Here is a 24389-nt window from a genome sequence, read left to right on the forward strand (position 1 = left end):
CTGAGGATCCTGGGATTATATTCATTGGAGTTTAGGAGGTTGAGGGGAGATCTAATAGAAACTTACAAGATAATGAATGGCTTAGATAGGGTGGACGTAGGGAAGTTGTTACCATTAGCAGGGGAGACTAGGACCCGGGGGCACAGCCTTAGAATAAAAGGGAGTCACTTTAGAACAGAGATGAGGAGAAATTTCTTCAGCCAGAGAGTGGTGGGTGATGCACAATCAATTACTCGTGAGACAAGGAGAGTCATAACTAATCGGCTTTAATCAGCTAGAACTGTACCCAGCAGCTTCGATACAGAAAGTGAAGGCTGCTGGGACGGCATTGACTCTTATACCCCGCCTCTCAGGGCGGAGCTACGTACGTTGGCCAATGGTAGACTCCTAGGTCTAGCCAATGGGCATCCACCTCTCAGGTACTGCAATACCTGGTATTACCACATTCACGCCCTGTTAAAAAAGAACCCAGCGGGGTGATGGCCAGCGTTACTGTTACCTTTTGCATGGTAGGACCAGGTATTGAGGTACCATGATGTCGAGGGTAACAGAGATCGTTTTTAGTGTTTTAAGGTTCAGCAATCAGACGATCGGGTGGCCCGGTCGTCCTTCTGGAGCGTCTGGGCTTCGGCGATGATCCTTGTGGGGGCCCCGGCGGTTGTGGCTCCAGGAACGTGGTATCTTCCTCCCTGGCAGCTTCGTCACCCCTAGGCGGCGCTGTTGGGGCGAAAAGTGGGCAGGGGGAGGGGCGCCTGTAGGGGGCGTCGGTCCTCATTCGGCGCCGAGTAGGGGCGGCGGCAGTACTGACCCTCCGGTCAGGTGCTGGGGGGGGGGGGGGCGGCAATGGTGCGGGTGCGCGTGGGGCTCCGGCGGGCGCCATGTCCCGAAGGGAGACCGTGTCTTGGCGGCCGTCGGGGAACGCTACGTAGGCATACTGGGGGTTGGCATGCAGCAGGTGGACCCTCTCGACCAACGGGTCCGACTTGTGAGCCCTCGCATGTTTCCGCAGCAGGACGGGTCCGGGTGTCGCTAGCCAGGTGGGGAGCGAGGTCCCCGAGGAGGACTTCCTGGGGAAAACAAGGAGACATTCGTGAGGTGTCTGGTTTGTGGTAGTACATAGCAGCGACCGAATGCAGTGAAGGGCCACTGGGAGGACTTCTTGCCAGCGGGAGACTGGGAGATTCCTGGACCGAAGGTCCAGTAGGACGGTTTTCCAGACTGTTCCGTTCTCCCTCTCTACATGCCCGTTTCCCCGGGGGTTGTAACTGGTCGTCCTGCTGGAGGCGATGCCTTTGCTGAGCAGGAATTGACGCAGTTCGTCGCTCATAAAGGAGGATCCCCTGTCACTGTGGATGTATGCAGGGAAACCGAACAGTGTAAAAATACTTTGGAGGGCCTTGGTGACGGTGGTCGTGGTCATGTCCGGGCAGGGGATGGAAAAGGGAACCGGGAGTACTCGTCAATCACGTTCAGGAAATACGTGTTGCGGTCGGTGGAGGGGAGGGGGCCCTTGAAATCCATGCTGAGGCATTCAAAGTGGCGGAAACCTTTACCAGATGCGCTCTCTCTGGCCGGTAGAAGTGCAGTTGGCACTCCGCGCAGATTCGGCAGTCCCTGGTGACTGTCCTGATCTCCTCGATGGAGTAGGGCAGGTTGCGGGTCTTACCAAAATGAAAGAAACGAGTGACCCCCGGGTGGCAGAGGTCCTCGTGGAGGGCTCGGAGGTGGTCTACTTGTGAGGTGGCACAAGTGCCGCGGGACAGGACAGCAGGAGGCTCGTTCAGCTTCCCGGGACGATACAAGATCTCGCAATTGTAGGTGGAGAGTTCTATCCTCCACCGCAAGATCTTGTCGTTCTTAATCTTGCCCTGCTGTGCATTATCGAACATGAAGGCCACCGACCGTTGGTCCGTGAGGAGAGTGAATCTCCTGCCGGCCAGATAATGCCTCCAGTGTTGCACAGCTTCTACTATGGCCTGGGCATCCTTTTCGACCAAGGAGTGGCGAATTTCGGAAGCATGGAGAGTGCGGGAGAAGAAAGCCACGGGCCTGCCCACCTGATTGAGGGTGGCCGCCAGAGCTACGTCGGACACGTCGCTCTCGACCTGGAAGGGGAGGGACTCGTCGATGGCAGGCATCGTGGCTTTTGCGATGTCCGCTTTGATGCAGCAGAAGGCGTCTATCGACAGGGGGAAGGTTGTGGATTGGATCAGGGATCGATCCTTGTCGGCGTAATTAGGGACCCATTGTGCATAATAGCTAAAGAAGCGGAGGCAGCGCATTATGGCCTTGGGGCAGTGAGGGAGGGGGAACTCCATGAGGGGGCGCATGCGTTCAGGGTCGGGGCCTATGATCCCATTTCACACTACGTAGCCTAGGATGGCTAGACGGTCTGTGCTAAACACGCATTTCTCCTTATTGCAGGTCAGATTAAGGAGATTCGCGGTCTGGAGAAATTTTCGGAGGTTGGTGTCGTGGTCCTGCTGGTCATGGCCGCAGATGGTGACATTATCAAGATACGGGAACGTAGCCCGTAAGCCGTACCGGTCAACCATTCAGTCCATCTCACGCTGGAAGATCGAGACCCCGTTCGTGACACCGAAGGGAATCCTTAAAAAGTGATAGAGCCGCCCATCTGCTTTGAAGGCAGTGTACTGGCGGTCCCCATGACAGAGGGGCAGCTGGTGGTAGGCAGACTTGAGATCCACCGTGGAGAAGACCTTGTATTGCACGATCCTGTTTACCAGGTCGGCTATACGGGGGAGAGGGTACGCGTCCAGCTGTGTAAACCGGTTGATGGTCTGGCTATAGTCGATGACCATCTTATGTTTCCCCCCAGACTTTACCACCACTACTTGAGCAACTTGGGCTGTTGCTTGCTTCGATGACCCCTTCCTTCAGCAGCCTTTGGACCTCGGACCTGATGAAAGTCCGGTCCTGGGCACTGTACCGTCTGCTGCTGGTGGCAATGGGTTTGCAATCCGGGGTGAGGTTCGCAAACAGGGAAGGCGGTGCGGGCCGGGCAGCGCGCGCGGGGCTGATTCGCTTGGCCACAGAAGAAGCAGCGTTGGCCGGCGGGGTTAGCGGGAATGTCTGGGGGGCTGCCGCGACGGGGTGCCACGCAGCCCAGAGGGGCAGCGTGCGCCCGGGAGCAAAGGCCAGTGCATTTTTGTACGCAACGTCCATAGACCCTGCCAGGGCCCGTGCCTCAGTGAGGCCCAGCGTGTCCATTTCAAGGAGCCTTCTGCGGATGATGGGGGAAGACATACCTGCCACAAAAGCGTCCCAAATTAAAAGTTTGGTGTGCTCGTTCCCCGTGACGGGTGGGCAGCTGCAGTTCCGGCCTAGCACTAGTAGAGCCCGATAGAAGTCTTCCAATGTTTCTTCAGGGCTCTGCCTTCTAGTTGCCAACAGGTGACGGGCGTAGACCTGGTTCAGAGGACGGATGTAATGTCCTTCCAGCAGCTCGATAGCTGCAGCATAACTCTCTGCCTCCTCGATCAGAGGGTAGATTGCAGGGCTGACTCGGGAGCGTAGAAGGTGCATTTTCTGCCTTTCCGTGGGGGTGTCGGCGGCCGTGTCGACAAAGCTCTTAAAACACGCCAGCCAGTGCTTGAAGATAGCAGCGGAGTTGTCTGCGTGGGGACTGAGCTGAAGGCACGCCGGCTTGATGCGGACGTCTATCCTTTCAGAAGTAATAGCTGATTAAATTGATGCACAATCAATTACTCGTGAGACAAGGTGAGTCATAACTAATCGGCTTTAATCAGCTAGAACTGTACCCAGCAGCTTCGATACAGAAAGTGAAGGCTGCTGGGACGGCATTGGCTCTTATACCCCGCCTCTCAGGGCGGAGCTACGTACGTTGGCCGATGGTAGACTCCTAGGTCTAGCCAATGGGCATCCACCTCTCAGGTACTGCAATACCTGGTATTACCACAGTGGGTCTGTGGAATTCATTGCCACAGGGGGCGGTGGAGGCCGGGACGTTGAGTGTCTTTAAGACAGAAGTTGATAAATTCTTGATTTCTCAAGGAATTAAGGTCTATGGAGAGAGCACGGTTAAATGGAGTTGAAACCAGCCATGATTGAATGGTGCAGTTGACTCGATGGGCCGAATGGCCTTACTTCCACTCCTATGTCTTATGGTCTTCTGGTCTTATAGTTGAGAGAGGTTTTCTTTGTTACTTGTTCATGGATGTGAGCATCACTGACTCAGCCAGCATTTGTTGCCCATCTCTAATTGCCCTTGTGAAGGTAGTCCCTAAAATGCGGTTAGGGAGGGCGTGCCAAGATTGTGACCTAGTGACAGTGAAGGAGCACCGTCATATTTCCAAGTCAGGACGGGGTGTGACTTGGAGGGGAACGTTCAGCTGGGTGATGGCCCCAAAATGCCTGCTGCCTTTGTCCTTCTAGGTGGTAGAGGGCATGGATTTGGAAGGCGCTGTGGAAGGAACCTTGCCGAGTTGCTGCGTTGTATCTGGAAGTAAGGCACTGCCACCACTGTGTACCGGCGGTGGAGGGAGTTACATTTTAAACGGGTGGATGGGGTGTCAATCAAGTGTACTGCTTTATCCGGATGGTATTGAACTTTGAGTGTTGTTGGAGTTGCACCCATCCAGGCGAGTGGAGCGTATTCCATCACACTCCTGATTTGTGCCTCATTGGTAAAGAAGTGGGGCGGGATTCTGCCGCAATTGGCGGGGCGGGCAACTCCGGCGGGAAGGCGTGGCGTGAACCACTCCGGTATCGGGCCACCCCAAAGGTGCGAAATCCTCCGCAACTTCAGGGGCTAGGCCGGCCCCGGAGTGGGTTGCGCCGCGCCGGCCGGCGGGTAAGGGGCTTGGCACCACGCCAACCAGGGCCGAAGGGCCTACGCCGGCCGGCACGAGTTGGCGCATGCGCGGGAGTGCCAGTGGGCGCTGCCGTCATCCCAGCGCATGCGCAGAGGGCTTCATCTACGCACCAGCCATGACGAACCGCTACAGCCGCCGGTACAGAAGGATAGAGTGCCCCCACGGCACAGGCTCCCCCCATTGGATCGGTGGGCCCCGATCACGGGGCAGGCCACCATGGGGACACCTCCCGGGGCCAGATCCCCCCGCGCCCCTCCGAAAACCGCAGAGGCCGCCCGCGCCGCCAGGTCCCACCGGTAAGGACCTACTCTAATTTACGCCGGCGGGACCGGCAAAAAAATGGGTGGCCGCTCGGCCCATCGCGGGCCAGAGAATCGCTGGGGGGGGGGGCTGCCAGCGGCCGCCGACCGGCGTGCCGCGATTCCCGCCCCCGACAAAACCCCGGCGCTGGAGAATTCAGCAGCCGACGGGGGCGGGATTCACGCCACCCCCCAGCGATTCTCCGACCCGGCCGGGGGGGGGGGGGGGGGGGGGTCGGAGAATCCTGCCCGTGTTATCCAGAGAATGTTATCATCCAGGGATTAATATCCAAAGAGTATTACCCAGAGAGCATTATATTGAGGTTATTAAACAGTGATTATTATAATGAGACTATTGTACCGTGAGTATTATATTGAGAGTATTATATGGTGTGCATTATATTGCGATTGCACAGTGCAAATTAATCGCATGAAATCTATATCCTTACTGAATAATAAACCTTTGACTACAGTTCATTAGAACACAATAAATGTCTTACTGACGATGGACAAAAACATGGAGCAACCACTAAACCAGAATAATTAACCCTCGAGTGTCTCTGAGGATCTATGAGCTCCTGTCTATGAAATGTAGTAATGGGTGATTTATAATAGCTATCATAATCGTTTCCTCCCATCATTTGGTTTCACAGAACACCTCCAGTTTTGAGCAACCACATTGAAACTGTGTGTGATTCGTCGGAACAAAAGTTATGCAAGTGTCCAAACCCTTCATTAAACACGCTGACAATAATAGATACCATACCTGGTGGATCATCACAGGCCTCTGAGATCAATTACTCACATTCCCAGGCTTAAGAACGATTAGCAAAGGAATCTCAGTCATTTGGCTCACTTCTCAATAAAACGTGAATTAAATGTTCTAGAAATTTCTACACAAACACAGGTGTGGACTGATTATTAAAGCAGATATTTCAAACCAAATTAAGACGAGCCGGTGAAGAGTTAAGGCCAAACGTTTGAAGGAAATGAGAGTGGAGATGAGCTAAATCAATATGATGTGGTTAAGTGCTATCGAACTTGGGTTTTAAAAGCTCGTGTGTTCGCAACGGGATGTTTGAGGGGCTTAAGAAGTTCCACAGTTTGTGGCTCTGAGAAAGAATGGCTTACTGTACGAGCCAGTGTCAATATACGTGCGTTAGTTCAACTACACTGAGAATACAAGAGGGAGAGGGAAGAACAAGTGGTGAAAAACGAGAGAAGAATCATCCATAAGATAACAAGCTCCTCTCTACACCTGTCTACACCTCCCACTGCCTCAGGAAGACAGACTGCATTGTCAGAGACCCCTCGCACCCAGGCTTTGCCCTCTTCCAGACCCTTCCATCAGGCAGAAGATGCAGAAGTCTGAAGACCCACGCATCCAGGCATTGGAACAGCTTCTTCCCCACAGCTACTAGACTCCTCAACGACTCCCCCTCGGACTAATCTGTTCCCTAGAAGACAATATTCACGACGCTCTATGCTGCTCTTGCTTATATCATATTTGGTTGTTATTTTATCCCATACTATAACTAATTACTTATTTGTCGTGTACTGTGTACGTTTTCGCATTCACTGTAACTAATCGACTATTTTTTTGTCGTCTACTATGTACATACTGTGAATGTTTTCGTGGCCGCAGAAAAATACTTTGGTACATGTGACAATAAATAAATCAGATCAAAATCAAATCAAAACCTGACCTTCCCCGTGAATATGGGGTACTTAACAGGATTCAAGCTGGTTGGTGAACCAGAATGGGAGATTCATCCGAGAAATTCTATGTCCGATTTTGGGCGTGTTTGGCGGGGTGTTTCTCTGCAGCTCCAGCAGCGAGAAACACCCAACTCGACAACGGCACATTGCCGTTTATTTTGGCCTCAGGAGTTTCTCTCCGCAGAGGCCGCACTTGTGTTATTCCTGTTGGCAAGCTGAACAGGAAAAGCTGCTTGCAGATCGGGGTGCCATTTTGTCCAGCTGCCCTGATCTTCCCCTGCTGCCCATTCAGGCCCCTCCTGCCCTTTCAGGCCTCCCCCACCCTTCCAAACTTGGGGAGGCCCCTGGAAACCCCCCACCCCGCCTCACCCCATCTCCAAGTGGCAAGGCCCCCAGGGCCCGATCACGACCCTTGTCACTGCCAACCTGGCACCTGGAAGGGCCAGGGTGCCCAGATGCAAGGGTGTGTGTTAGTGTGCCACCCTGCCCTGTCCCGACAACCCAGGGGTCTCCAATGGCCTGAAAGAACCCCCAGGTGCCATTATGCCTGGTCCACATTTGTGTGGGCCAGTACTAAACGGTATCCTGGTGAGATCTCCTGGGCATGGTCGTTGAGTACTGGGTACTGGGTGAATCCGATGTCTGAGTATTGGCTGATTTAAATATTCAGATATAGATCTCGCCCAGTGAGGGTGAGTTGGAGTTGGAGCTCGCGTGCAATTCCCCCATTGCACCCAGATCCATGCAGGTGCACCGGGGTTGCTGAATTGCGCCCACATTGGTTCCAGAATCAAAGTCCAATGAGCGTTTCTTTCACAGAGGTTGGGAACTGAAAATCAATGCTGGATAATTCATTTTTCTGGTGGTGTTGGTTTCACACAATGAGACAGGCATGTAGGGATGATTCAGTCTAGTAGCTGGTGACACAGGCTTTCCAGTAACCATAGGCGGGATTCTCCGATATTGAGGGCACGACCTATTCTGGCCCCCACAGGGACAGCTCAATCCTGCATGCGCAGTTGGGCCACGCCATCCTGCGCATGCGCGGGGAACCTCTTACGCACGCCGGCCCCGACCCAACATGGGGTCGGTCTTCAGGGGCCGGCCGCGCCAGTAGACCCCGGGGGGGGGGAAGAGGCCGCCCCGCCGATTGATGGGCCCCGATCGCGGGCCAGACCCCATCAGAGGCCCCCCCTCCCCCCCCCCCCCGGTAAAGGAGCCCCCCTCCCACAGGCCGCCCCCCCCGAGCATTCCCGCAGAGTTCCCGCCGGCAGCGACCAGAGGTGAACGGCGCCGGCGGGACTCAGTCGTGTCGGAGCGGCCGCTCGGCCCATCCGGGCCGGAGAATCGGTGGCCCCGCCAATTCCAGCGGCCCGCAGCCGGGGCCATGCCAAACGCGCCGGCGCAAATGGCGGCGATTCCCCGCACACCGGGGAATCGCGCCCCGGCGTCGTGGCGCGGTTGCGGCGATTCTCCGGCCCGGTGTGGGGCTCGGAGAACCGCGCCCTCTATTTCCTTTTTACATATTTCTCACTGATCCCTTCTCGTGATTTAGTATATTCATCATCCATTAGTCCTTTCGGCCCCGGCTGGCGTGGCACCAAAGGCCTTCCACGCCAGCCGGGGGAGCGGAAACCACTCCGGCGCGGGCCTAGCCCCTCAAGCTGAGGGCTTGGCTCCTAAAGGCGCGGAGACATCCGCACCTTTGGGGTGGCCCTACCCCGGAGTGGTTCCCGCCACTCCATCCCGCCGGGACCCCTGCCCCGCTGGGTAGGGGAGAATCCCGCCCCAGATCTGTCATGATCTTACTGAATGATAGAACAGACTCGAGGAGCTGAATGGCCTAAACTGTTTCTATTTCTTATATGGACCGTAAGAAACTAGAGAGTCGCAAACACAAGCCCAATCAATCACGCAAACCCGCCTCCCATCCATTGACTCTGTCTACATCTCCCGTTGCCTTGGGAAAGCGGGCAGGATAATCAAAGACACCTCCCACCCGGGTTTTTCTCTCTTCCATCGGTCAAAAGTCTGAGAACATGCACTAACAGGTTCAAAAACAGCTTCTTGCCCACTGTCACCAGACTCCTGAATGACCTCTTATGGACTGAGCTGATCTCTCCACACATCTTCTCTACTGAGTAGTACTACACTCTGTATGCTCAGCCGATGCCTGTGTCTATGTATTTACATTGTGTATTTATGTATGTCCTATGCTTTTCATGTATGGAACGATCTGCCTGGACTGTACGCAGAATAATACTTTTCACTGTGCCTCTGTACACGTGACAATAAATCAAATCCAAATCCAAAATGTCCTTGTGAGTTGCTGCAGTGCATCTTGCAAATAGTACATATTGCAGGCAGAATGCTTTCGTGGTGGGGTGGGTGGGGGGAATGGTAGTGGGGGGGTGCTGATCAAGTTGTAAATAGTTTGAGCTTCGTAACAGCACTATGATTTACATCAGTATCAAAGATTAGAAGATCGCTTTGGATGAAGGAAGCCATCAATCTGTTGATTCTGACAGCTCTGTCTGTTCACCCTTATTGCGTTTGGCTACACTTTAAACGAGTCAGTCTCCCATGCTCCACTGCCCTTCCTCCAAACCTCTCCCAGCTGTTGCTCACCTTCTGTGTAAAGAACTACATCCACCATCACCTTCAATCATCCCCGTCACCGCCTTGCTCAATGATGGATCATACGTTTATTATACATCAATGTCTAATCATTGCAGGCACAATTATTAACCCACACTTCAACATAATTTGCTCGTGCTTGGACGAGCTCCAACATGACACTATAACACTGCCTTCATGGAAGGAATGCTCAGCACTCCAGGAGCTAACAGACTCTGCATTAATTTTTATGAGCATTAGGTAATTGTATCACATGATTTATAGCCCTAAGCACAGTTGTCCTTTTCTAATAAACTCTCGTGTAGTGCTTCAACACACAACTATTTATAAAATATTGGAGCTCTATGATACACAGATATAAATCTAACAAGGAAAACAGGGATCCACCCCTATTGCTTTGCACTAATCCCTGGCAGAGGGAGGCATTGATAGTAATGAGTTATCATGTGTTTACAATATCGTAAGGCACATTTATTTTCTTGCGCTGACTGATATATGAGGAACAGTCTGGCTGATATCGAGGTGTCTATGTATTAGTAAGGGCTCACGGCAGCTGGAGTTTGGTTCCCCGAGTGTTAGCCATTTCACACACCCTTGTTCAATCAGCTATTCCTCGCGTACAAGCCCAGGCAGTAATGTCACGCCAGGCAATGTCCATGGGAGTTTCTGTCAACCTTAATGGAAATAAGTGCCAACTGGGCTCAGAAATGTGTGTAGCACCCAAAAGATCTAGGGTTGAGACATGGAGGAAAATGTGCTCCTTCTTCAGGGAGATGACAAGATAAAATTAGCCAAAAGAGAGCTTGATAGACCAGACACTGAGCAGCTTGTTGCCTGGCTGCTCAGTCCAGAACCACGGATCATAGTATCAAAATAAGCGGTCAGCCATTTAGGATTAAGATGAGGATGGCCGTGCTGACCATGCTTATACAGATTCCAACAAAGCCCACTCTCAAGCTGCAGATTACAGTTGAAGGCTCGAGCACACTCATAACCTCAAAGAACTCCACACATCAAAGTATAATCATGTAAGCTTGCTGTATGATGCATGAGCATTGGAATGTGTTTTGTTTTGTTGAGTTGGGTGGCTGACATGCATGTCCCCAAACCAAATCACTGAGAAATTTACACATCCTAACCTCTGCTTATTCAGTGTGGAGTGCACACTCCCTCCCCATATGGTCATGTACTGGGCTGCAGTTGTAGGGCTGGCACGCAGGTGTCAGTCGTTCTGTATGCGCATTGCCGACGCAAAATGTCAAGCTCACTTTTCTACTCGGACAAGGCCATTTTGTTTTTAATTTAGAGTACCCAAATTTTTCTCCAATTGAGGGGCAATTTAGCTTGGCCAATCCACCTAAGAACAAAACAAAGAACAAAGAAATGTACAGCACAGGAACAGGCCCTTCGGCCCTCCAAGCCCATGCCGACCATGCTGCCCGACTAAACTACAATCTTCTACACTTCCTGGGTCCGAAAGAAACCTGCACATCCTTGGGGTGTGGGGGTGAGACCCACGCAGGCACAGGGAGAATGTGCAAACTCCACACGGACAGTGACCGGGAACTAACCTTGGTTCTCAGCGCCCAGAGGCAGCAGTGCTAACCACTGTGCCACTGTGCCACCCAAGGCAATGGTACCTTAATGGATGGAAACATGCCTGAAGGCTCGGGGATTCTTTCCAAGACCGTGATTCACTTCGGGGACACCACCTTTACCTGTTTGAGTATGAAGGGCCGGGACGGATGCAAAACTAGAGGGTTCGCCTAGCTCTGAGGTAGAACCAACTAATCCTTTGGCCTTGACCCCCCATAGACTCCAGCACAGGCACACCTTGTGCCAGTTAGTATCTGGCAATGCTCCGTGATTGTCCTGGTATCTCCAGGCATAGTCGATTAATCTCCGGGACAATGCTGCAAGCAACAGCAAGAGAAAAATCCGGAGGGACGTTAAAAAAGAAAATAGGGGTTTATTTTTTAAATTTTCTTCGAACAATTCGCTTTTTGGAGAAACACCAGACAGGTGGGATGAAAGTGCTGTTTGACTGGAATGGGAATGGTTGAGGGCAGAGGGTTAAACCTTCAGAAGTACATCCAACCAGAAGTGACAACTCCCAAGTGTGAGCTTTGTTTGAAGCTGTGTGTTTGAGCTCCTGTTTGTCACTGCCCAGTTGCTGCATGACCCATTAGCCTGACAACAGTGCCAGTGGTACCAAAGAGGACCCTCACAATAACAAGACTGAGCGCTTGTGAAAAGTCACTATTAAATTAACTCCAATACCAATGAAACTTACCTGAAAACTAATTTGTTCTCAGCTTGTTTTCAGCTGAATAAAATCATTTGCAGTTCATTTACTGGCAGTGAACAGGAAATGAAATTGACAGTGAAAGATGGCAAATTCACCGCAAGCCTGTTTTCTGCCGATGCTGTTTGTAATTGTCTTTCAGGCTTTATTTTACACTGCTGTTTGTAATTATCTCTCAGGAGAAGGCTTCAGTAAATATTCCACATCTGGTCCATTCTAACAGTCAGGAGGAAATCTTTAATCACAGCTCCTGACATCGAATGCTGCATTCCCTCCAGTTGCCTGATATTCCCCAGTGGGCCAGTTATACTGCAGTTTCTGTGTCGATGTGACACTGCCCTCAACATCCCAACGGTGCAAAGCTAATGGGCCAAATGGCTTGTTCCCCTTCCCCTGGCCTGGCCTATCTTAGCACCTCGTAGAGCAACGTTTCAATCCAGAGTTCCCATCCTCTGCATTCCTCAATTTTGGCATCTGGTGCCTCCCAGATTTCCTTCACCCCGCCCTTTGGCCAAAATACCGGAATGCCAAGATGAGCTTACCGCCCATGACGCAAATCATTCCCAGTGCACTCACAAGAGATAAGATCACCGGCCAGAACTAATGATGATCTGAGCAAGCTATAGAGTGACGAATGCAAAGAGGAACTCCTTTATGTTAAAGCTGGACCTTTAAATTCAGTTTCTATCTAATGCACGTTGTTAGTGTCTCTGTAGCACTGCCACCCTTAAATAATCTTGGTTAACGATGTAATCAACAATCAGAGGAACAAAATTGGCCTCTTCCACAGTCTGTTAATCTGCACATGTTAATATTTCAAAGTTTTCCTGTTGGTTTTTGAACTGCTAAGTAATTGGAATTGCAGCTCCTTGTGATTGACATGGTCTAGAATTAGCATATAAAATAGAACATAGACATAGAACATACAGTGCAGAAGGAGGCCATTTGGCCCATCGAGTCTGCACCGACACACTTAAGCCCTCACTTCCACCCTATCCCCGTAACCCAATGACCCCTCCTAATCTTTTTTGGACATGAAGGGCAATTTTAGCATGACCAATCCACCGAACCTGCATGTCTTTGGACTGTGGGAGGAAACCGGAGCACCCGGCGGAAACCCACGTCGACACGGGGAGAACGTGCAGCCTCAGCACAGACAGTGACCCAGCGGGGAATCGAACCTGGGACCCTGGCGCTGTGAAGCCACAGTGCTAGCCACTTGTTCTACCGTGCTGCACGCATATTGGCGGTGTTTCAAAAAGACTAATAATAAACCAATTAACTTCGCCCAGGCAGCTCCTCTGCATTTTCCGTGTTGGCGCGCGTGGCAAAAAGACGTCAATTTAGTTGCGAGTTGAGATATTTTCAAAACCATCTGTGCAAATGATCCAATTTGCCATTGGAAAGAACTGTCCTTGTGCCAGGCTCTATCCCCAAGTGACTGCCTCCAGTGGAATCCTGTAAAGTTCACAAGCATTGCAAATAAAGGGTTTTGTCTTATTATTCTGAATGCAAATTTCACACAGAATTCATGGCACAATTGCAAGTCTATATTTGTCAGAGAAAATATGGGCGAGATTCTCCGTTTCCCAACCCGGATTTCCTAATTGGCAATCGGGCGGAGAATCCCTTTTGACGCCGAAATGGGGGTCAGGTTTCATATGCTCATAGAATCATAGAATGTACAGTGCAGAAGGAGGCCATTTGGCCCATCGAGTCTGCACCGGCCCTTACAAAGAGCACCCTACTCAAGCCCATGTATCTACCCTGTCCCCGTAACCCAGTAACGCCCATTTTCGTTTTGGACACTAGGTGCAATTTAGCACGGCCAATCCACCTAACCAGCACATCTTTGGACTGTGGGAGGAAACCGGACCCTGGAGCTGTGAAGCAACTGTGCTAACCACTATGCTACCATGCTGCCCCACCTCCTCCAAAATCGCATCATCGCCTCGTGTGCTGCACGCCATTGGGACGGCCTCAGCGCATCACCTGAAAGCCTTCCCCCAATGCTCCGCCCCCGATCGGCCGAGTTTCCGATGTCGCGGTTCACTTGTGGTCTCAGCCGTGCGGGAACCCGGTGTGGCGGCTGTGGAACTATGCTCAGAAACGGGGAATCCGGCCCTATATATTTTGGGAAGAGGTGAGGTGCCAATTGCATTGTTGGCCTTCCGGAAGTTTAAATATCAGCTGTGATTGTTCGTTTTGCACGTTCCCGAATTATTACCTGATTTTTTTTTAAATCGTTGCCGACAATTCAATCATTTCTGCCTTGTGTTGACATGTGCCAATCTTGGGTTGAACCACCTCAATATGTTGCCAAATTTCTATCGCTATTTCCCTGGCAACTGGGGTTTTAGTTCCCACCCTGCTCTGCTTCATAGGAACAGGCTTGAGGTGCACTCCCCCAGGTGATGGAGATGTCAAAATGCTCATTAGCACAGTTGAAGCAAAAGAGATTAATGACTGTGTTGATGGGAACCTAAGCATTTGCCTGGGTCAACTCACTAAAAATAACACACAAGAGAAAATTAAAGGCCCTGATTTTTACCTGACAGATGGCAATTATGTCAGTGCTAAAAAGCTGCTGTGGTAGCAGTGACGTCTGTAGGTGTGTGTGTAAGAGTCACTGCTGCCGTGGAGAAAACAGAACCCTGCTAAGGGTACTTAACATCACACAGAGCCTCACGTGACACTGGCACAGACACCGAGTAACCTGCTAATATCTTCCTAATATTGTGGCTCTCGTAATCAAATGTAGATTGTCATTGCAACATAGACTCAGAAGGAGGCCATTCAGAATATCCTCAAGCCTCCTCCACCGTTCAGTCAGGTCATGATCTATCTGTATCTTAACTCCATTTACTTGCCTTAGTTCCCGATGCCTCAATACCCTCAGGGGCAGGGAGAGAAATCATGCTCCCTGATGAAGTGAAAAAATGAAATGAAAATCACTTGTCACAAGTAGGTTTCAAATGAAGTTACTGTGAAAAGCCCCTAGTCGCCACATTCCGGCGCCTGTTCGGGGAGGCTGTTACGGGAATCGAACCGTGCTGCTGGCCTGCCTTGGTCTGCTTTCAAAGCCAGCAATTTAGCCCTGTGCTAAACAGCCCCATGCTTCTCCTGTTTCCAGGCCCCTTATTCCCCCTTTGCCCACCTCCTCAATCATACACGATATTTTGCCTCTTTCAGGATTCCCTAATCGATCCACCAAACAATCACAGAAAGGAGGTCGTAAAATGATAACACTCATTCTTGGCTTCTGCTTACAAACACCGACCAATATCCATGCAGCATTGATCATTAATATTAAGAGCAGCAATGATATAATGCAGTGTTAGTTTGTGATAGTAGTGATTTCACTGCAGCTATTAAACAACTAGAGAATACAAATTTTACTTGGATTTGGATTGATAGAATCATAGAACTTACAGTGCAGAAGGAGGCCATTCGGCCCATCGAGTCTGCACCGGCCCTTGGAAAGGGCACTCTAATTAAGCTCACACCTCCACCCTATCCCCACAACCCAGTAACCCCACCTAACCTGTTTTGGACACCAAGGGCAATTTATCATGGCCAGTCCACCTAACGTGCACATCTTTGGACTGTGGGAGGAAACTGGAGGACCCGGAGGAAGCCCACGGGGACACGGGGAGTACGTGCAGACTCCGCACAGACAGTGACCCAAACCGAGAATCGAACCTGGGACCCTGGAAGCGACTGTGCTAACCACTGTGCTACAGTGCTGGTGTTGTCACGTGTACCGAGGCAGTGAAAAATATTGTTCTGCATACAGTCCAGACAGATAGTTGTATACATGAAAAAACATAGGACATACGATAAATACAAATGTAAATACATAGACACAGACATCGGGTGAAGAGTGAGAGTGTTAGAATTATGTTTTAAATGGTTAGTACAGTTATAAGAGATATCGGAAGAGGATCTGTGGGAGAGAGCTCGCAGTGAGTCGCCACGATTCGGCGCCATCTTGAAAAAACTTTAACAGCATTATGTAATATTGTTAATCTGAGAGCAAGATACCCCATTCATTATTTATAGCACTGCGCAGATGATAACACTGATTTAAGTGACTACCTCAGCCCTCAATGAACATGTTCTGCCCATTGCAGCAGCTGAACACAGTGATGGTAAATTCATATTTGAGGAGAGATTCAATACATTGTGGAACAATTGAACAGCTTATGTCTTCACTGTCAGTGAGAAGCATTGGAGCCCTTAGGTGTCTCTGTGCAACACATATTTTCGGAGGCCAGAGGACAAAGACTGAATAGTTCACAATTGTTTCTGTGTTTTCTTCATCAGCAAATTTGAAAACTGCTGATTACCATTTTCAATATCTACTGTGCCATACCAACTTTATCATGATGTTTCAATACCACAAATAAACTTATTAAAAGCATCAAGATAGAGTGGAATAATAGGTAAGTAGTCAAAAGGGCATGATTGAAGTCAATGGAAAAGATTCTAGAGACGCATGTGCAGTATAAAACAGGTTACTGCTTCACTGAGCCCATTATACACTCCTGTCTCAGCAATTCCACCGAACAAAATCTGCTCACAGTAAACTTTCATTAGCAACAAAATAAACAGAACCCCAGCCATGACTGCACTCTCCATTCGCAATGTAATTATGGATGACAAATGCCATGAAGCCCAGCTCATCCCATCCAGAATGACATGCAAACGTATACATTAAGAACAGGAGTGGGCCATTTGGCCCCATGAGCCAGCTCCTCTATTTGATAACATTGTCTAGATTGTTCCAGTGACTACAACTCAGAAGTGAAAGTCGCCACAGTCCCAGACCATAGGCTGCTCTCCCCTTTGAGAGAGAGGTGACCAGTAGTGATTTAGCCTGAAGGTCACCACACCTCAGGTGAGGGACAAGGCTGAGAAGGTGGCGCCTTCATGGTAATCTCAACCGGTACTGAAATTGAACCTGTTGGCATCGCTCTGCATTGCAAACCCGCCGTCCAGCCAACTGAGATAACTCAAAAAGTACTTAATTAGCTTTAAAGTGATTTGCGACATCAAGATAGGTGCTGTATAAATATAGGTTTTGTCTTTTTTCCATTACACCTGCATGCAGTAGGCAGAGTGAAATTGGGACATTGGGGCAGATGACTAAAAGTTTGATCAAAGATATAGCGCGGCATTTTCCTCCCCCTCCGCGGCCTGTTCTGCAGCCGCGAAGGGCGGCTCGCCAGTGGCCGGTGACGGGATCTCCTGGTCCCGCCGTTGACAGCAGAGGTTTCCTGTTGAGCGCACCCCTCGGCGGGGGTGTACCGTCGGCGGGGATGTAAGATCCTGCCAGCGTGGACGGCCAGAAAATCCCACCCATAGATTTTAAAGTGTGTCTGAAAGGAGGAGTTCCTGAGCCTAGGGTCTCAGCCGTTGAAGGCACAACCTCCAATGGTGGTGTGACTAACATTAGAAATGTTCAAGAAGCCAGTGTGGGTCAGCAAGTACAAGGGTGGTGGATGAAAGGGACACGGTGTGAGTAAGGACACAAAGACATTTGGATGATGTCAAATTTACAGAGGGCAAAATGTAGGAGCCAGGCCAGGGGTGCATTGAAATAGTAACGCCTAGAGCCAAGTCAATGCATCCTTCCCTCAAAATCTAGCCCCAATATTACTCTCAAGTCAGGAAACCTTGAGCGAGAACAATGACACTCACTGTCCATTGGAGCAAAGTCCAGCAACAGAAAAGAAAGCAGAATAAAACTGCCCGTTCCACATCATATATTAAAATGGCTGCACAAGATTAATCTCCACGCCATACCTCATCAATGGCTTTAAACAACAGCTCGCTGTGATGTTAGCCTAGTAGCTGTGGCTCCGTGGGCGGCAGGCACTCTTCCCTTAGGTCAAAAGGATGTGGATTCAAATCCCACCCCAGTGACTTGAACACAAAGTCCTGTTTGACTCTCCCAGTGTGAAGAGAATGCTGCACTGTGAGAGGTGCCAGCCTTCAGATGAGAGATTAAAGGGAGACCCTGACTGGTCTCTCTCTGAGTAGATGTAAGGGACCCCATGGCACTATTTCAAAGCAGAGCAGTGGAGTTCTTTGGCCGATAATTAGACTTCAAACAACATCACTAAGAAGCAACTGATAATCAAATCATTAATCACAGTGCTGTTTGCGGGACCTTGCGATGCTCAAATTGGCTGCTGCATTTCCAAAATTACAAATGCTCTGCTTGAACACTATAAATTTCCTTCAGCGTCTTACAAACAAGCTGCAAAATCCAGTGTCAGGCTTACTCCATCAGGTCCATTTGTGTAAAGCAGTCTTTTCCATCTAACATTCCTCTCTTCTTTCAGGATCACAGGGTTAAATTGTATGAAGGTGACATTTTTGCCCTTCAATCTTTTAGAATCACAGGTATGGTTGAAGATTATAAGACATGCTCAAAGTTTGTGTTCACAAATACATACCAAATCAGAACTTTTCTTTAGTTGCTTGGGTAGCTGATAGTGAAATTGGTGAGTGTGACAGCGCCTGTATGTAAATCTGTTTTGAAACTCCCTTCTCAATGATTATACAAACTCCCTAATAATATACTTTTCTTGAAATGCCTCCATAAGCTTACAAAATGTACTGGATTTCTCTCGAGTTCTGAGTTCTTATTGGCAAATGCATGCTTATGATTACCAAGGTAAGTTCAGCTTTGATACATCCCACGAGAGTCCACTGACTACAGAATGGTGATAGAGGGAGAGGACTTGAAGTAAATTAAAAGAAACAGGGTCTTGTGTTTCTATAGTGCCTTCCTTGACTTCGGGACACCATAAAATGCTTCCCAGCCAATGAAGTAGTTTTGAAGTATGGTCAGTGCAGGAAACGCGGCAGCCAATTTGTGCACAGCAAGCTCCCACATGCGGCAATAATAATAATAACCGCTTATTGTCACAAGTCGGCTTCAATGAAGTTATTGTGAGAAGCCCCTAGTCGCCACATTCCGGAGTCTATTCGGGGAGGCTGGAACGGGAATTGAACCCGCGCTGCTGGTCTTGTTCTGCATTGCAAGCCAGCTGTTTAGCCCACGGTGCTAAACTAGCCCCTTGATCATGACCAGATCATCTGTTTTTTGTGATGTTGCTTGAAGGATAAATATTGACCGGGACTCTGGGAAGCACTCACCTGTTCACTGACAAAATGGTGCTGTGGGATCTTTCACCTACACTTGAGAAAGCAGACGGGTCCACGGTGTAACATCACATCTAAAAGATTAATACATGGGATAAGGGTATCGCTGGCTAGGCCAGCAGTTAATGCCCATCTCTGATTGCCCTTGAGAAGGTGGTGTTGAACAGTCTTCTTGAACTGCTGCATGTCTATGTGAAGTTCCAAAAGTGCAGTGCTCTCTCAGCACTGCATTGGGAGTATCGGCCTACATTGCATGTTCAAGTCTCTTGGAGTGGGACTTCAATGCACAAGCTTCAGGCTCAGGGGTAAGAGCGCCTGTCCACTGAACCACAGATGTCGAGGCTAAACCCATGGGCCTGAATTTTCTGGATGGCAGCATCTTACTTCCCATCATCTCCACCGACTCTGAGTGCCCCGCTGCCATTTCACACTCGACTGTGTGGCTGCAGGGGGGACTTCTGTCCCTCACTCGGGAGGAGGCCACACCTGAGAGAGCTGCCGGCCAATCTGATTGGCTGGAGCTTTCCGGTGCCGGTGGCAACAGTGCTGGAGTGGGCTGGAGTTTGCTGAAGAAGAAATGCAGGAGGACGTCGGAGGTGAGGTGCGGGCACCAGAGGCCTGTATAGGTTCAAGAGGAGCCAGGTCAGTGAGGGTAGGAACACCTGGATGTGGGAGTGGGAGGCGCAAAAGGCAACGTTTGAGGCCTTGGGGGGAGAGACAGGTGGGGGAAGGAGGTCCAGAGGTCTCCAGACCTTATGGGAGGAAAGGGATGTGCAGCTGACTTCAGAAGGGGGCTTCTGACGGAGGTACCCACCCCTCCTCCGACTAAAGCTGTATCTGTTATTTACCGGGCTTCCCCCATAGATGTTCATTTATCCCGATAGGCTGAAAATTGAGGGTGGGCGGGTAAAGGCCCTTAGGTAGCCAATAATCGGCCACTTAAGGGCCTCAACTGGGGCAAAGGTTGGCTTCTCGTCCGAGACCTTGCCCGCCCCAGGGTAAAATCGCGATGCGGTTGGGGTAGGCGGAAACCCAGCAGGAATCTCGTTCCTTCAATTTCACACTCTCTCTCCGTCCCGCCTGCACCTCTTCTCCCCCCCGACCCACCCCCTTGTCATGATATTCAAACACACACATCATGATGGACACACTAACAGGCAAATCAGAGTACACAACACCACAACCAATCACAGACAAGAACACCAACCACATAAAAAGCACGAGCACGACACCTGGAGGTCAGTAGGTCTGGGGAGAAGGAAGCATGAAAGAGCTGTTGAAACACCACAAGCAGGGAGCCCCCCACGTGCAGAGTGCAAAGACCAAGTTGTAAATAGTGAGTTTAAATAAACAAGCGTTGTACCATATGCAACTGTGTTGGCTCTTCTGTGTGTTAGAACACCCAACACCACATGGTACAGGAGTGGATCGATACCTGCCTACCAACCTGCCATTCTGGACATGGACCACACCGGCAAACCGCAGCCGATGCAAGTCACGGGGAACCTAGGCACCAACTGGAAGCTCTACAGGCAGCGATTTGACCTGTACATCCGTGCCACCGAAAAACAGAATGTCTCGGATGATTCGAAGATTGCAATGCTCCTCTTCTACGCAGGCCCCCACCCAAATGATGTCTTTAATTCACTGGTGTTCGAGGAAGGCGAAAACCAGGCCAAATATGACACGGTCATCCTCAAAATGGACCAGCACTTTCAAACTGAAGTAAACGAAACTTTCGAAAGATACATCTTTCAGCAACGCCTGCAAGGTAAGGAGGAGCTTTTTCAACCCTTTTTGACGCACCTCCGGATTCTGGCGCAGTCCTGCGGTTACGGCACCACCACAGAGTCCATGATCAGGGACCAGATTGTTTTTGGCGTTGCCTCCAGTGGCCTACGCCAGCAGCTTCTTAAAATAAAGAGCCTCACCTTAGCGTCTGCTGTGGAAGCCTGTGTCCTCCATGAGAATGCTGCCTGCCGTTTTGCCCGATTTCAGGCGTCCGAGTTGGCACGGAGGGGGTCCCCAGCCGTCGAATCGGCAAGCCAGGCCGCCCACGACGTTGAACGCATCCAGGCCGTCGATTTCTTCCCGCCCCACGGCCCGGACGACAGCGGCCGCTTCCCGCGCTTTTCGCGGTCTCCCGCGCAGGTGCGCGCCAAGAATAACGGCCACAACGAGGGACGCACTGCGCAGGCGCGCCCACCGCAAGATCGCACTGCGCATGCGCAGTGGCGCAACGAACGCCGTGACGTCATGACGTGCAGCAAGTGTGGAGGTCTACACTTAAAAGGGCAATGTCCTGCAAAATACCAACAGTGCAACAGATGTGCCATGATAGGCCACTACGCAGCCCGCTGTCGTGCGGCTCAACCCATGGATCCGGCGCATCCTCGACAACCTCGCACACGAGTCAGGACCGTCCAGCCCACGCATCAAGACTTCCAGTTAAGTGATGCAGATGACCAGGATGACTTCAGAGTTGCCGTCATTGATGTCAACAAGGTCAATGCCATCAATCCAGACGATGAGTGGTGTGCCACCCTGACGGTCAACCGATCGCGCGTCGCCTTCCGTCTGGACACCGGCGCATCCGCCAACCTGATTGCTTACTCTGCAGTCCAGGCCATGAAGGTCAAACCACTCATCACACCATCCCGGCTTAAGATGGTTGACTATAACGGGAACGTTATCCCGTCCGTAGGATCTTGCCAGCTACAGGTGACTCACAAGAGGTACACGGCCACACTCCCCTTCGAAGTTGTGGGCTCATCAAAGGACTCGTTACTGGGCGCACAAGCGTGTAAGGTCCTTCACCTGGTACAGCGCATCATGTCTCTCTCTCCAGATGAGATATCCGACTTCCCGGATGCTGAGTTCCACGCGAATCTCCATTCCCTCCTCGCTCACAACCAGGAGGTTTTTGAAGGCATGGGGATATTGCCACACACGTACAAGATTCGACTCAGACCGGACGCCATCCCTGTCGTTCACGCACCTCGCAGGGTTCCTGCGCCTCTCAAAGACCGCCTCAAGGCACAACTGCAGATTCTTCAGGACCAAGGGGTCCTATCCAAGGTCACGGAGCCCACGCCATGGGTCAGCTCCATGGTCTGTGTAAAGAAGCCCTCTGGCGAGCTCCGTATATGTATAGATCCAAAAGATCTGAACAACAACATCATGCGGGAACACTATCCCATCCCGAAACGAGAAGACCTCACCAGCGAGATGGCGCGAGCCAACATATTCACTAAATTGGATGCGTCCAAAGGATTCTGGCAGATCCAACTGGACCCGGCCAGCCGAAGACTATGCACATTCAACACCCCTTTTGGCAGATTCTGCTACAACCGGATGCCATTCGGCATCATTTCGGCATCTGAAGTATTCCACCGCATTATGGAGCAGATGATGGAAGGCATCGAAGGGGTACGTGTATATGTGGACGATATCATCATTTGGTCCACCACTCCGCAGGAACACATGCATCGTCTTCGACGTGTCTTCACCCGCATACGGCAAAATGGCCTGCGTCTCAACCGTGCGAAGTGTGCTTTCGGCCAGACGGAGCTGAAATTCCTCGGGGACCACATCTCAAGGTCCGGGGTCCGTCCCGATGCAGACAAGGTTAGCGCCATCACAGCCATGCCACGACCGGCTGACAAGAAGGCTGTCTTAAGATTCCTGGGCATGGTCAACTTCCTTGGGAAGTTCATTCCCAACCTGGCTTCTCATACAACAAACATGCGCCATCTCGTAAAAAAATCGACGGAATTCAACTGGCACCAGTCGCATCAGCAGGAATGGGAGGAGCTCAAGCACAAACTGGTCACGGCACCAGTGCTGGCCTTCTTTGACGCGACTCGCCCTACAAAGATCTCAACAGACGCCAGCCAATCTGGTATTGGAGCGGTACTCCTGCAAAAAGACAGCACGTCATCATGGGCCCCGGTTGCGTATGCCTCACGAGCCATGACCCCTACCGAACAGCGCTACGCGCAAATCGAAAAAGAATGCCTGGGCTTGTTAACTGGACTGGACAAGTTCCACGACTATGTGTATGGCCTGCCACGATTCACGGTCGAAACTGACCACCGCCCCCTGGTCAACATCATTAACAAAGACCTGAACGACATGACTCCTCGCCTCCAGCGCATCTTACTCAAACTCAGGAGGTACGATTTTGAACTGATCTACACTCCGGGGAAGGAACTCATAGTGGCGGACACTCTTTCCCGAGCAGTGAGCACACCACCAGATGCGGAGGGGTTCGTGCGTCAAATTGAGGCACACGTGACTCTGACAGCAGCAAATATGCCAGCTGATGATCCTTGTCTGGCCCACATACGCGCAGAGACGGCGACTGACCCTCTGCTGCAGCGAGTGATGCGCCACATGACGGAAGGGTGGCTAAAAGGGCAGTGCCCCCAGTTTTATAATGTGCGAGATGATCTCACCAATATAGACGGGGTCCTTATGAAATCGCATAGGATCGTCATTCCACACAGTGTGCGCCAGATGATTCTTCGTCAACTACACGAAGGCCACTTGGGTGTCGAAAAATGCAGACGAAGGGCCCGGGCGGCGGTATATTGGCCGGGTATTAATGAAGACATAGCCAACATGGTGCTCAACTGCACAACCTGTCAGAGGTTTCAGCCGGCGCAACCTCCGGAAACACTTCTACCACACGAGATGGTGACGTCCCCCTGGGCGAAGGTGGGTGTTGACCTATTTCACGCGCTCGGCAGAGATTACATTGTTATTATAGACTACTTCTCAAACTACCCGGAAGTCATGCCTCTCCATGATCTGACGTCGTCCGCAGTCATTGGGGCCTGCAAGGAAACGTTTGCTCGCCATGGCATTCCAAGGACTGTCATGTCAGACAATGGACCTTGTTTTGCCAGCCGTGAATGGTCGTCCTTTGCCGCAGCATATGGTTTCACTCATGTGACATCCAGCCCTCTGCATCCACAATCGAACGGGAAGGCTGAAAAGGGTGTCCACATCGCAAAGCGGCTCCTGTGCAAGGCGGCTGATGCCGGATCGGACTTTAACCTTGCCTTGCTGGCCTATCGATCGGCCCCGTTATCCACGGGCCTCTCGCCAGCGCAGCTACTAATGGGTCGCTCCCTCAGGACGACGGTACCTTCCGTCCTGGCACCGACAACAGACCATGAGGCGGTTCTTCGGGACATGCAACTGCAGCGTGATCGCCAGAAAGGTCGGTACGACACACGAGCGACGGACCTGCCCCCCCTGTCCTCCGGAGACAAAGTACGCGTCCATCAACCGTATGGTGGCTGGTCAGCACCGGCCGAAGTCCTCCGACAAGTGGCTCCCCGCTCGTTCCTGGTTCGCATGCCGGATGGTTCCGTGCGTCGCCGCAATCGG

At 51.0% G+C, this 24389-nt stretch overlaps 1 long non-coding RNA gene across 1 annotated transcript in view; it reads right to left on the reverse strand.

Moving 5' to 3' along the window:
* Window positions 1-252: 252 nt before the first annotated feature.
* LOC140394357 (uncharacterized) overlaps window positions 253-24389 on the reverse strand; it is a 154403-nt gene continuing 130266 nt past the window's right edge. The window contains exon 2 of the long non-coding RNA XR_011935857.1: window positions 253-1067. This is a non-coding gene — a long non-coding RNA (uncharacterized lncRNA). The remainder of the gene's footprint in view (window positions 1068-24389) is intronic.

This window comes from Scyliorhinus torazame, chromosome 17 (genome assembly GCF_047496885.1).
Source record: "Scyliorhinus torazame isolate Kashiwa2021f chromosome 17, sScyTor2.1, whole genome shotgun sequence".
In the NCBI taxonomy this organism is placed as follows: domain Eukaryota; kingdom Metazoa; phylum Chordata; class Chondrichthyes; order Carcharhiniformes; family Scyliorhinidae; genus Scyliorhinus; species Scyliorhinus torazame.